A 15497-nucleotide genomic window follows, 5' to 3' on the forward strand; every position below is an offset into this window, starting at 1 on the left:
AGGTTTCGCGACCGATGACCGACGCAAAATCTACAACTTCTTGTTTGTTTCATCTCCATGTACCAACGCGAAAGAAGACATCAACAGCATGTTTAGCCAGCAAAATACGTATAAAAAGTAGACGATTGATTAGCTACCTCGGATATCCCCCCGCAAAGATGTGACTAATTATATCATTTGTTCGATTCTAACTAGTGTAAAGTTAAGTAAACAATGATTTCAGCTACTCAACTCCTCTAATACCGTCCACAAAAGCAAGAAGTAAATTTCTTTCCATCGTGTATGGTAGATGCAGATGTAAGATCGGACCAGGTCCTGTGCCCATCGATCAACTCCTTCGCAACCGAGCCCGCTTCCCACGCACTTACTCGAACTTGATCTCTGCTGTTCCTCTCTCAGATGGTCACCTCAACTTGTGAATCGACGGTGATCGCAAAGGGCACGCCAAGCTCATCGGTTTTCGCATACTTCTTCCCTATGATGTTGCCTGTAAACATAGCCAGGGCGCAGTAGCAGATGATCATCCAATGTAACTTTGGTGCTTTCACCAAGGACGAGAAAGTAGATCTCAACCCAAATATACAGCAGCTCCATAACAAAACAAGTTCTCGTATATGATATTTTTGAATTATTCAAAATCTGCAAACCTGACATGCACACCTTAGCAAATTCCACAAATCATAGCTGTGATGTCAGCATTTACCTTAGCAAATTGCCAAAGATATAAGGCTTTATGTAAATGTGTACAAAAGTCAGCATTTACATCTATGAACCTAAATTCTTTATTGAACAAGTACCTGTGATGTCAATCTTGTGCGAAACGCCAGCAGCAGTCAGCGACTTGCTAATTCGTCGGGCAACGGACTCGTATTATGGCTTCTGTATCAACGGGAAAACTGTACACTTGATAGGTGCTACGAGTGGATGGAAGCGGAACACCTTCAGTTGTTCATCCCCTGCTTTGCTGGGCCTTGTATAGAAAGAATGCTCGTAAAGGCAATACATTATGCGTCCGATGCCAAAAGACGGTTCGATAACAGACGGTGCAAACACCCTGTGATGTTCCCTTATCTTCTACTTAGAAATCTTGACCATGTTATCCTTAATTATCACGCTCTTCCCCAATGTGCATTTTAGAAATTCAGCCTCTCCTTTGGATTCTAAAGCAACCATCAACTTCAAAGCTTCCTCTTCATCCATTGCCTGGTATTAAGGAGACGAATGCAAGCATTAAGAAAAGGAAGAGATTCTTGATATACTTAGCAAAAGAGCAAAAACCAAGTAACCCTCCAGCTTGTACCTCCAGAGATTCAACCACCATCCTTTGATTTCCCTTGAAGGCAAGACCTAGTTCCTTCTTATTTGGAGCAATCGTTAATTTCTGCGTCGATACTTCAATTAGTCAAGCCATAATATCAAGCATCCACAAATAAAGGGCAGAAACCTGCTCCATGTACTTCAAGAATAGCCAGCAAAACTTAACTAGTCTGGAGAATTACCTCCACTTCTCTGGGTTCAGTAAATTTTTCATGTGCAACAAGAGCAACTCCACTTTTCTCCTGTCAAATGATACGATCATCACTCCAACTAGATGCCTCTGTAATTAGCGGAACATATCTCTAAACTTCCTCTTATCCAGTTTCCAACCCCTTCTAAATGTGCCGGATAATGTTTTGCTTCAAACAGTAAATTAGACAAGAGAATATAATTGTGCAACAACAGGTAACATATGTCATCCGTCATACACCATACTATACACGGACACTGAAGAAAGAAGTAATACGGAAGAAGAAAAAAAGTAAATTTTATTCGTTTCTTAGGCATGTTGGCAGCTTATAATGCACATTCCATAACTTTGCTCCTGCTACCTAAAAATTAGAAACAGGAATTCTGCAAGGATTTCAAAAGGACTCAAGAGGACCTTATCATAAAATCATTTCACTTGTTGAGATAACAAAAGAAGCAGCTATTTCGTCCAGTATTCCTAAATGTGCACCTTGATAAAAAAATGCAAAAAAAAAAAAAAAAAAAGAACTTGAAAGAGGGCAACATGACTCTTACCGTATGTGCTCGTAAATCATATGCTGACCTATCCGCAATACCAATGCACTCGATCCAACCATAGGAACACTCAATTTCAGCATCCCAACAATCTACTGCGTAGTGAGCCATTTCGTTTGCAAGATGCTGCCTAAACCGCAAGCGATCCTTGTCTATGCCAAGGCGACTTAAAAATAGATATACTCTCCCAATGAAGTGGCCGAGGGTCTCATTGTTAGCAGTTCCCTAAAAATGAACGCTGCAACTATGAGAGTCAAAGTGAACAAGTTAGGGAAAGAAAAATCAAGTCCAAAAGACAGATTCAAGCTAACCATTGAAACTGCTTCACCAAGCCGAGTCTTAATAGCAGATTGGCCAGACATTTGTCGTTTCCTTGGGAACATGAGAACTTCCAAATCTGCAACTTCAGTAAATTTTTCATGGGATTTTTTTTCTGGATCAACAAAATGCTTGATCTGAACGAGAGTGAACTCACGAGCTCTCAAAAGACCTTGGCGAGGAGAAATCTACACGTGTGAAAAGCATTAGAATCAATTCTAGATTAAAACATGAGGACACATTGGAGATAATGAAAACATCTCTACTACAGCATTGGAGACCAGGTTTTAAGCCATTGACTAGCAAGACAAACACAAGTAAATGCAGTCTTTGTAGATTCGTAAGCAATAGAAACAGAGAGATAAAAAAAATATCTTCAAGGGAGGAGAGATAAGGCTTTTTCTTATTCAAATCTTTGAAGCCTTTTAAATAGGCAAGCGCATAACAAAAAACAGCACCAAAATAGGATCCATAACAACCATGATCTCCAACTACTCCACTAACTCCTAAAAACAAGGACAACTAAGAAACAAATCAACGTGCAGAAAAAGAAAGACAACTTCAACAATCCCTCCCTTAAACTGATGTTTGCTAACATTCAGTTTAAAGTCTTGACTGTTTTCAACGTGCATACACCTAGTAACCTTCTGAACTTTACGAATGACTCCATCTTGAGGGCTTTGGTAAATACATCAGCAACCTGATCTTCGCTCCTGCAGTAGATTAAATCAATTGTTCCATCATTGCTAAGATCTCTCAAGAAATAAAACTTCACGTCAATGTGCTTGCTTCTTCCATGTAGCACGGGATTTTTCGAGAGTTTGATTGCTGAGTTGTTGTCACAAAAAATTCTAGTAGCTCTTGGTTGCTTGAATTGCAGCTCCTCAAGAATTCTCCTTAGCCAAGTAGCTTGACAAGCACAAGTTGTTGCAGCGACAAATTCAGCTTCTGTACTTGACAAGGTGACAATTGGTTGCTTTTTAGATGACCACGAGATAGCACCCGTCCCAAACATAAAAGCATAACCAGAAGTGCTTCTCCTATCATCTTGATCTCCTGCATAATCACTGTCGGTGATCCCTAGCAAATTGGACTTTTCACCCTTCTTGTAAAACAGCCCAAAGTCTCTAGTTCCCCGCAAGTAACGAAGGATTCTCTTGGCAGCTAACAAATGCATTTCTGTGGGATTCTCCATATATCTACCGATTAAACTCACAGAATACATTATGTCTGGTCTTGTTGTAGTTAGATACATCAAGCTGCCCACAATTTGTTTATAAAGTGTGTTGTCCACCTTCTTCCCTTCATCATCTTTGTGTAGCTTTAAGCCAAATGCAACCGGAGTGTTCACGGGATTACAATCTTTCATCCGAAACCTTTCCAGAATTTCTCCCACATATTTCTTTTGAGAAATAAAAATCCCATCACTCCATTGTATTACTTCTATGCCAAGAAAGTAATGCATCATACCAAGATCAGACATTTCAAACTCATCCATCATAGACTTCTTGAATTCTTCAAACATGGCATCACAATTTCCCGTAAATATCGGATCATCAACATACAAGCAGACAATGAGCATTTTTCCTTTATCTCCAATCTTAACAAAAAGTGTATGCTCATAAGGACATTTCGAAAAACCAACTTTAAGAAAGTAAGTCTCGATGCGACTATACCAAGCTCGTGGGGCTTGTTTTAGCCCATAAAGGGCTTTCTTCAATTTGTAAACTTTATGCTCATTTTCAATCTTAACATAACCAGGAGGTTGTTCGACAAATACCTGCTCCTCCAAGTACCCATGCAAGAATGCCGATTTGACATCTAGCTGGAAAATAGGCCAAGAATTTTGCGCCGCCAATGCAACCACCAATCTGATTGTGTCATGTCTTGCAACCGGAGAAAAAACTTCTGTATAGTCGATCCCGTATTGCTGCTTGTATCCCTTGGCTACCAAGCGTGCCTTGTATTTGTCCACTTCACCATTTTCTTTCAGCTTTGTTTTGAAGACCCACTTTACACCAATGGTTTTGTGACCATTAGGAAGATCGGATAGCTCCCAAGTTTCATTTCTTTCAATGGCATCGATTTCATCATCCATCGCTTTTCGCCATTTTTCTTCTTTGAAAGCACTCTCAAAAGTTGTAGGGTCACAGTACGAAAACAAAGCGAAGTGAGTAATTGGATCTTCAATTCCAGTTACCTCATAGTCTTCCATCCAAGCAGGCCTTTTTCTAACACGTCGAAGAGATTGACCTTCTTCTTCATTGACTTCAACAATTGGTGGTGAGGTTTCAGCTGTAGAAGTTGTATTTGATGGAATTTCGGGCATATGGGGTGCTAAAATTTGCTCCTGTTCAGCATCATTGTCATAAAGAACTTGGGTAGGCTGCTGCCTATTCCAATCCCAAATGTTCTCTTCATCAAAAACAACATCCCTGCTGGTCACAATCTTCTTTGTCGATGGATTGAATAATTTATATGCTTTGGATGCATCACTTACACCAAGAAAGACGCATTTTTCAGCCTTGTCATCAAGTTTCTTCCTTTTCTCATCCGGGACATGGGCATATGCGATGCATCCGAAGATTTTGAAGTGATCTACAGCTGGTCTTCTGCCACTCCAAGCTTCTTCCGGTGTCATGTTTTGAACAGCAAAAGTTGGACTTCTGTTCAAAACATGAATACTCCAATTTACGGCTTCCGGCCAAGAAGTCTTTGGAACTTTTCCTCTTGCCAACAAGCTTCTCACCATGTTGAGAATGGTTCTATTTTTCCTTTCGGATACACCATTTTGTTGTGGTGTATATGCGACCGTAAGCTCTCTTCGAATGCCATGCTCTACACAAAAAACTTCAAATTCTTTTGAGTAATATTCGCCACCACGATTTGTTCGAAGAGTCTTAATGGCCTTTCCTGCTTCATTTTCAACACGAGCTTTGAAGCTTTTAAATGTGGAGAATGCTTCTGATTTTTCCTGTAAAAAATAAACCCAAGTTTTTCTGGAAAAATCATCAATGAAGGTAATTAAGTATCTTTTACCTCCATTAGAAGATGGGTTTATTGGACCACAAATGTCTGAATGCACTAGCTGCAAAACATCCTTTGCTCTCCGTGACTTTCCTTTGGGAAATTGAGAACGATGTTGTTTGCTAACAACACAATCTTCGCACACTTGGGAAGGAGTAGTAATTTGAGGAAGACCCGTTACCATGTTTTTCTGTTGGAGGGTCTTCAATCCACCAAAACTCAAGTGGCCATAACGAAAATGCCATAACCATGAGGGATCTTTCATTTCAGCCACCAGACAAGATTGAATACTTTCAATCTTTAATGGAAACAATCTATTTGAACTCATCTGAACAACCGCAATAGCACCTCTAATAGAATCATAAATTTCACAAGCATCCTTCTTAATAGTGATAACATAACCCTTTTCTTGTAACTGACCAACACTCGGTAAGTTACTTTTCAGGTCAGGAACATATAACACATCGGAGATCGTTTCCACAAAACCATTCTTGGTTCTTATCTTAATATCACCTTTTCCCATCACTTTCACAAGAGAGTGATCACCAAAACTCACAGTAGAATGAAAATCTTCATTTAGATAAGAAAAAGAAGACTTACTTCCACTCATGTGATTACCGCAGCCTGTATCCACATACCAAATATCCGACTCGAGATTCTTTTTATCTTGAACAGCCATCAACGATGTTTTTGTTTCTTTCTTTTCAACAAAATTTGAACTCTCTCCCTTTTCTTTATCATGAGGCAGTCTAGTATAACATTCAGATGCATAATGGCCAAATTTATGACATCTAAAGCACTCTACCTTGGATTTGTCAAGATCTCGTCCTCTCCCTTTGCTTTGATATTGGTCATTATTGGCTTTGAAATTCTTGCTGACATCTCTGTTTCCTCGATCTCCCCTTCCTCTACCTCTACCTCTACCCCTTCCTCTTAAATTGAAGGAATGAGTATTAGTAGAAGCCTTCAACGCTTGCTCCTCCATTGTTGAACTTCGGTTCATCTTCTACTCATGGACCAATAAGGAGCTTTGCAATTCATCAAGAGAGAGTGCATCTATGTCTTTCGACTCTTCAATTGAGCAGACAACATAATTAAACTTTGGAGTCGGGGAACGCAAAATCTTCTCCACAATGGTGACGTCGTCCATCTTCTCGCCATGGAATCGCATCTTGTTGCTGATCTCCATTGTTCTGGCACAATAGCTACTGACAGATTCTCCATCCTTCATTGCTAACGTCTCAAAATCCCGTCTCAAGGCTTGAAGCTGTGCACGCTTCACCCCGACAGAACCTTGATACTTCTTCTTCATAGAATCCCAAATATCCTTGGAACTTTCTTTGCAAAGAATAGTTTCCAAGATGGGACGATCGATAGCCTGAAAGAGATAATTTTTTGCCTTCGGATCCTTCAGCTTTCTAGCTTCCAGTTCCGCTTTCCGGGGATCTGTCAAAGATGTGCCTGCTGGTGGCTCTTGAATTCCAGATTCAACGACTGGCCAATACTCCTTTGACCGTGAAAAATTCTCCATTAGCATGCTCCAATGATCATAGTGACCATCAAAGCGTGGGATGGCTGCTTGCACAAAATTGGAATCTATCGCCATTGGGTAAATGAAGAAAATAGACGAAAGAACTTATTTGCTGCCTCACGCGTTTTTTTTTTTCTCAGGGTCTCACGGCTCTGATACCACTGTAGATTCGTAAGCAATAGAAACAGAGAGATAAAAAAAATATCTTCAAGGGAGGAGAGATAAGGCTTTTTCTTATTCAAATCTTTGAAGCCTTTTAAATAGGCAAGCGCATAACAAAAAACAGTACCAAAATAGGATCCATAACAACCATGATCTCCAACTACTCCACTAACTCCTAAAAACAAGGACAACTAAGAAACAAATCAACGTGCAGAAAAAGAAAGACAACTTCAACAGTCTTAAGTCAAGCCAAGCATGCGAACAAGCATGATTTTGAATAATTAGAAAGAATGTTCACAACCTCATTTCTGAAAGCCTGACCAATCTGAGCAGCAGCAAAGGGGAGTTTATTGCTGCTCACATAATACAGCTTTTTGAAATTCACAAAGATGCCTTGTGCAGTTTCAGGTCGCATGTACCTACAGTAGATTGAAGGTAAACAAAAAAACTACAGCAAATCACAAAGACAGTAAAACCAGAAGCTAAAATAACATTCTTGAAAAAGGAAGTTCATTCGCTTGAAGTCTACACCATGCCAAGTGTGACATCCATTGTTGCTAATTACCCAGAGAGCAAACCAGATGGGCCTATGGACGTTTGAAACATCAAGTTGAATGGATATGGATCGGAAAGAGGATTTTTGGTGTCCGGAGCTGTGATGCCGTACTCTTTTATCTTGGCACCCAATTCATCAGCAGAGAGATCTTCCAGAGTTGCAAGTACATGCTTTAGCTCCACGGCCTTCTCTGCACTAATGCTCAAATCCTTCTGCAGCTTCTCCTTACAGAAATCTTTGAGCAGATGGTCAGCTCCATAGCAAGCCCAGTTTCCTCATCCTTCACCATAAGGTCAGTAAACTTGTCCACGTGACCCGACGCCTTAAGGACATTCTCCGGTGTGATACAGGAGCAGCGAACCTCGGTCATGTGCTCCTCGAGAACAAAATGCTAATGATAGAAACAAACAAAAGTAACATAGTTAGAACTAGAGAAAACTGATAGCCAAGAAAATCGATTTTTTTTAAGGATGATAGTAAAACAAGTACTTAAAGATTATCATCTAATCTTTGACATGTAAAAAGCCAGGATAACAAAAGAATGAGTGGACAAGCTATTACCGGCTCAAGCATCTAATGCCATTCACGCCAAGTCAACACAAATCTATGACTAACCTGACGCCAGAGCGCCAAGACATTCAACTCGACGTTAATGCCGGGCTGGCCATAGTCGTAGAGCCCGGCAACGCCCCGTAAATCTCGAACGAGGGAATGTAGAACAGGTGGCGCTCGAGGGTGTTGGCTAAGCACCGACAGAACACCTCCCCGGTGAGGGCGCTGGATACGGCGGCCTGGGGCTGCTCCTTGGTGCTGGCCTCATCGATCTTGAGGTCTTTGAGCTCCGCGATCGCGGCGATGCCATCTGACCCATGGAGGCCAGCAATGCGCCAGAGCCGGAGATCGACACCCTGCGCATCAACGACGGCCTTCGCGTCAGCGGTGAGGGATTTGCGGAGGGAGTCCTCGGTGCGGTCCATCACGGGAGAGGTCGTGGGCGAGTTTGGTCAAGAGGAGGAAGGCGGGGATGTCTGCCATTCAAATTGGGTCCTCCAGGCGATGGCTGGGGGAGAACTAAATAATAAGATACGGGTGTAAGGGTTTATCCGAAGGGTTTTGGGTTTGGACAGTTACGCACAAGCAAGGAAATATAAAATAAAATACTATTGTTAAAATAAAATAATATCTTTCATAATATCACATGGGCTTGAACTTAATTGTGTTTCCACAACAACAAAAAAACCTTAATTATTTGTTAAAAAACCGGCGGGTTTAACGAAAGTCCAAAAAATAAAACGACTTTAATATACATGAAAATATGTTACAATAATATTCTCCGAATATTTTCTTTAAGATTGTCGATTGCTGAAACGAGGCAAGGAAAATGTTCGGTGCCGCGTCTAGCGATATGGTATGTCCAATCATTAGAATGGTAGCCAAAAGCGTGAAAGTTCCCTAATTGCATTGATTTGTGTGGGTAGGATAGGAGAAAATTAGGGATTAAGTGTAGAAATATGACTTACTTGGTTGGTGGCTACTAATTGAGGATTTAGGTTTTAATTTTGGTTGATCGAGGACGTAAGATTTTAAAAGGCCGGAAATCAGGTTTCGAGGTCTTTATTCGTGAAATTCAAGCATCGGAAATAATACGTGGCAAATCATCGAAAGTTTCACGCGGAAGCATGTGGGGATTTCAGCTCTTCAATTCCATGCATGGTTGAGTTTGAAATCTGCATTATTACGGGATATTTGCTAAAGATTTACATTTCAGTTTTTCTAATATTTACTTTTGTTTTGAGTTAGCATAATATTTGATATAATGAGTTAGAGATGTTTGACATATCTTTTCTTTGCCTTTTCGTAAAGCAATATGTTCTATAAATATTTGTGTTGTATGTTGAACAATACCAACAGATCACGAGTTATCTCACGTATAGTGAAAAGTGGACATTCTGTCCACCATTGTAAATTTGAACGATGGTCAATAAGTTTCAAATTGTGTTAAGGAAAATGGATCATGCAAATTATTTGACCGTCTAATTCTTAGGAAGTTAATAACATATTTTGCGCCGCATCACCTTTGACCCTCTAGGATAATTTCTTGTGGCCTAATTGGGTCAAGGTTTTTGTGTTCGGCCTCCTTTTGTTACCTAGTGCTTTGAAAAGTTTATAGATACTTAATTTACCCAAAAAAAAAAAAATAACAGAGTTCATCCATGTCAAGTCCACTAACAGATTATTACTTGCATTGGTAGTAAAATAATCTGGAAATAATAATTTTATATTTGTATAATTTGCCAAAATAATAGATTATCAATAACTTGAGGGTTAATACCACGAAAAATCTCAAACTGGTACACCCCCGACAAATTTATCTTCTATTAATTTTTTTGGAGAAGGTGCATGTTCAGGAAAACCAAACGAATGACGCAATGGAAGAGACAACATGAAAAGTTTTCTAAAGAAATATACTGAAATTGATAGAATAATTCTCTTGATTACATAGAATGGATGTACTTTATATAGATAGGGCTCCTAGGATATCATAAAACGAGATAATACTAAACAAATCTAATCAAATCAAAATAGAATTCAAATTGAATATTGCGATTATCTATATCGCAAGGAAACGAGATAATACTAAACCAATTTAATCAAATCAAAACAGAATTCAAATCGAATATTGCGATTATCTATATCGCAAGGTTTCCTAAAATAGAAAAATCACCCGAAAACATATCTAAACGATCCCAAGAAATCACATGCCGGATGTTCCACATCATTCTTCTCCTCTTCTGAAGAACTCGACCTCGAGTTATGATCGGGATAAAGGGGAGTATCGGGAGAATGATACTCAAATAGATCCGCCACATTGAATGTCGGAGAAATGCCAAGATCACTAGGAAGATCAATAATATAGACATTGTCGTTGATCTTTTTGATAATTCGGCAAGGACCACTTTTCTTGTTCTTCGGTTTGTTATATGTACCGATAGGAAATCGCTCCTTGCGTAGAAAGACCATTACCTCATCACCCACTTCAAAAAATTTCGAATGACGCCGTTTGTCAGCATCTTCTTTATACTTCAAATTGGAAGCAGCAAGTTGGCATTCTACTTCAGCCTGAACCTCCATAATTTTAGTTGCCAGATTTTCTGCCGCCACACTATAACCAGGAATTTTATGCAGAGGAATTAGATCAAGAGTATGCTGAGGTATGCGACCATAAATAACTTCGAATAGAGACTTGCCCGTTGAGCGATTGACCGTGTTATTGAAAGCAAATTCTGCTGGGGCGAGATATTTGTCCCACTATTTAGGCGAGTCGCTGCAAAGACAACAGATGATATCCGCCATAATTCGGTTAACCACTTCGATCTGTCCATCGGTCCGAGGATGGAAAGAGCTACTGTATTGTAAATCTGTGCCAAACAACTTCCACGGGGTCCTCCTGAAGTGGCTGAGGAATTTGGTATTCCGATTAGAAGTAATCATCTTAGGAACACCATGTAGATGAATCACTTCGCGAAAGAAAAGGCCAGCAATATGAGAAGCATCGGATGTCTTCTTACATGGAATAAAATGGGACATCTTCGTGAATCTATCCACCACAACAAAGACAGAATCCATACCTCGTTGGGTCCGCGGGAGTCCCAAGACAAAATCCATGGAAATATCCACCCATGGTCCGGACGGAATCGGGAGTGGCATATAAAGACCAAGATTGCGGGAATGCCCCTTCGCGATTTGGCAGATATGACACTTTTGAACAAAACGCCTAACGTCCTGCTTCAATTGAGGCCAATAATAACGCTCCTCCACCAAGGTAATGGTTTTATCGCGCCCCAAATGTCCCCAAAGGCTTCCACCATTGAGTTCTTGAATCAATTTCTCTCTAAGGGAACCTCGCGGAATACACAACCTATTGCCATAAAACAAGAAGTTGTCATGGATAACCATATCACTAGCAGAACCAATAGCCTTACACTTCTCCCAAGTATCTTGAAAATCCTCATCCTCGGGATAGAGGTCGCGCAAAGACTCAAAGCCCACTACTTCATTCTGCATAGTAACAAGTAACGCAGCTCATCGGCTTAGAGCATCGGCAACTTTGTTCATATGACTTGCTTTATGACGAAGAACAAAATTAAATTGTTCCAAGAAAGAAACCTAGCGCTCGTGCATCCTGTTCAAATGCTTTTTGCCTTTGATGTATTTAAGCGCTTGGTGATCGGTGTTGAGTATAAATTCACGCTGATAGAGATAACATTGCCAATGTTTAATAGCTTGTACCACATCATAGAATTCCTGTTCATAAGTAGACCATCGGCGTCGAGCTTCATTCAATTTTTCACTAAAATAAGCAATTGTCCTACCCTCTTGGGATAGAACAGCGTTGATCCCTACTCCGGAAGCATCACAGTCTAATTCAAATACCTTATCAAAATTTGACAAGACAAGAACTGGAGCAATAGATAATTTATCCTTGATTAAGGCGAAACTCGCCTCCGCCGCATCGCGCCACTTGAATTGGCCCTTCTTTAAGCATTCTGTAATAGGAGCCAAGATGGTACTGAAGTTACGGATGAATTGACGGTAGAATGTTGCTAGACCGTGAAAACTCCGTGCTTCCCCAATAGTTTTGGGTGTCGGCCACTATCAAATAGTAGCAACCTTTGTTTCATCAACTTGAAGGCCATCTACACTAACAACATACCCTAGAAATAGTAGTTGATTGGTCATAAAGCTGCATTTGGGTAAGTTGATATAGAGTTGATTAACCTCTAAAACCTGCAAAACATCTCGTAGGTGGTCTACATGTTGCTGCTCATCGGGGTTATATACAAGAATGTCGTCGAAGTAAACCAACACAAATTTTCCCAAGAAAGGTTTGAGAACTTGCATCATCAAGCGCATAAAAGTGCTAGGAGCATTGGCAAGCCCAAAGGGCATGACTAACTATTCATAAAGTGCTTTGCTTGTTTTGAACGCCGTCTTCCACTCATCTCCTGGTCTTATGGGAATTTGGTGGTATCCACTCCGCAAATCGATCTTCGAAAAGACCTTTGATCCCGCCAACCTGTCAAGCACATCATCCAAACGAGGAATAGGAAAGTGCTATCTCACAGTAATGTTGTTAATTGCTCGATTGTCGACACACATTCGCATGCCCCCGTCTTTCTTCGGTGTGAAGAGGCCGGGAACAACACATGGGCTCATGCTCTCTCGTATAAACCCTTTTCGAAGAAGTTCTTCCACCTTCTCCCGTGGTATTAAATTCTCCTTCGGAGTCATGCGATAATGCGACAGGTTTGGAAGGCTAGCATCGGGTAGAAAATCAATCTGATGTTGGATGTCTCGCATCGGTGGTAGCCCATCGGGTAAATCCTCAAGAATAAGACCGGAGAAAGCCTTCAGCAAGGGTTGAAACGCTTCTAGAATTATGATAGTTTCCTGCTTGGATCCATTATCTACAATCATGTACATACCATTCCTCTTGCGAACATTAAGTAGAACACCAGCTTTGTTCTGTTTCTGAGTAGCTCGCGGAACACGAGCAGCTTCATCTAAAGGACGAAGAGTGATTTTCGTCTTCTCCCACACAAAGGAGTAAACATTCTTACGCACTCGATGGGTAACATCTACATCATATTGCCATGGTCGTTCTAGCAAAACGTGGCATGCATCCATCTCAACAACATCACAAAGTATTATATCCTTGTATGATTTTTCAATAGAAATAGGCAAACGACAAGTCTGAATTACCTTAAGTTACGGCCCCTTACGAATCCAACCAATCATATAAGGTGAGGAATGAGCTTCTGTCTTCAGTTGGAGATGATCGACAAGTGCCTTCGATACAATATTCTCATAACTTCCGCTATCAATAATGATGTCGCAGACCTTCCCGCTGATGGTGCAATGGTTGCGGAAAAGGTTATTCCATTGCGAGTCATCCTTTCGTGGAGATAATAGTAGCCGTCTGACCACGCAATTGACACGTTCCCCCTCTTCTTCAGCCACTTCTTCTTCATCCTCCCAATCATTCTCATAAAGCTCATCTTCTTGCTCGACCAAATTCACCATCTTCTGATGCGGACAGTCACTCGAACGGTGCCCATGCTCATTGCATTTAAAGCACTTCCCGGGATAGGGCTTCGCGTAGGGATTCAGAGCAACATCACGGGCCTTTGATGCGGGGGTTTCGGAAGAGTTGGGTGCCTCAACATTACTCTCCGAATTTCAGGGAGTATTGTTGAATTGCCGACTAGAGGATTCAGCCGCCTCTTGCGATTTTCCTCATGCGAATGCCCCTCGAGGAGTATAATTGCCCCCTCGATTTGAGAAGTTGATTCGCTCCAATTGCAATTCTACCTTCCTAGCCATCTCTTGAGCGTCTTCTACAGAATATAGACGATGCAGCGAAATACGATCTTGGATATTTAAACGTAGACCATTAATATACCTGGTGGTTTGTTGCGCTTCTGATTACGCAAGATTATTGCGGGCCGAGAGCCGGAGGAATTCCTGCGTGTAAGCTTGAACCGTCCGACTTCCTTGTCTGCAATCCTGGAATTGTTGGAACAAAACTTGTTCATAGTCGGGTGGAAGGAACCGCATCTTGAGCATCCGCTTCATCGACTCCCGGGTTTGGATTGGCGCCTTGCCTTGAGGGCGACGGGATAATTGTGTTTGTTCCCACCATCCCGAGGCACCACCCTTCATTTTGTAAGCCACTAGCTTCACTTGGCGGTCATCTTCAATATCCATGGCATCGAAGAATTTCTCGACTTCCCAAAGCCAATCAAGGAAGTCTTCGATATTGAGATTACCATTAAAGGTAGGAAGATCAACCTTCAAGCGATATTGTTCGGGGTCTTGTCGGTATCCCCTTTGTCGGCGGCCTCCACGAACAGGCTCATCCTGGAATTCTTCATCATCTTCTTCTTTAGAATCCTCGACATAGTATTGTCGCCTTTGTCGAGGATTTGCCCCACGTCCCATAATTGCTTCCGGAACGCGATCGATCGGGACATGTTCAGCCGGAAGAACGCCGGGGTTTGGGTTAGGGTTCGTAGACAACCGCTGGATTGCGGCAAGCAATTCTTGCATCGTCCGTTGGCTATCTTGCTAAGATCGTCGAGTTTCCTCAACAAACTGGGTAAACTCCTCTCGTATAACAGGCTCGTTGGCACGGCCCTCAGCTACGGAGGTATTTCAATTCACGTTATGAGACATCATCGTAGGGAGAACCTCACTCTGATACCAAATGACGCAGTGGAAGAGACAACAGGAAAAGTTTTCCAAAGAAATATACTGAAATTGATAGAATAATTCTTTTGATTACATAGAATGGACGTCCTTTATATAGATAGGACTCCTAGGATATCATAAAACGAGATAATACTAAACAAATCTAATTAAATCAAAACAGAATTCAAATTGAATATTGCGATTATCTATATTGCAAGGAAACGAGATAATACTAAACGAATCTAATCAAATCAAAACAGAATTCAAATAGAATATTGCGATTATTTATATCGCAAGGTTTCCTAAAATAGAAAAATCATCCGAAAACCTATCTAAACGATCCCAAGAAAAGTTAACCAGAAGCAAAGTTATGGAATGTGCATAATAAGCTGCCAACATGCCTGAGAAGCTAATGAAATTTACTTTTCTTTGCCCATATTACTTCTTTCTTCAATGATCTGTGTATAATATGGTGTGATATGGATGCCATATGTTATCCGTTGTTGCACAATTATAATTTGTTTTTTGTCTAATATACTGTTTGAAGCAAAAATTATCCGGCATGATTTGAGGGGGTTGGAAACTGGATAA

At 40.9% G+C, this 15497-nt stretch overlaps 1 pseudogene; it reads right to left on the reverse strand.

The window, feature by feature from the left end:
* Positions 1-593: 593 nt before the first annotated feature.
* Positions 594-8632, reverse strand: LOC115729657 (annotated as a pseudogene).
* Positions 8633-15497: the final 6865 nt, after the last annotated feature.

This window comes from Rhodamnia argentea, chromosome 5 (genome assembly GCF_020921035.1).
Source record: "Rhodamnia argentea isolate NSW1041297 chromosome 5, ASM2092103v1, whole genome shotgun sequence".
In the NCBI taxonomy this organism is placed as follows: domain Eukaryota; kingdom Viridiplantae; phylum Streptophyta; class Magnoliopsida; order Myrtales; family Myrtaceae; genus Rhodamnia; species Rhodamnia argentea.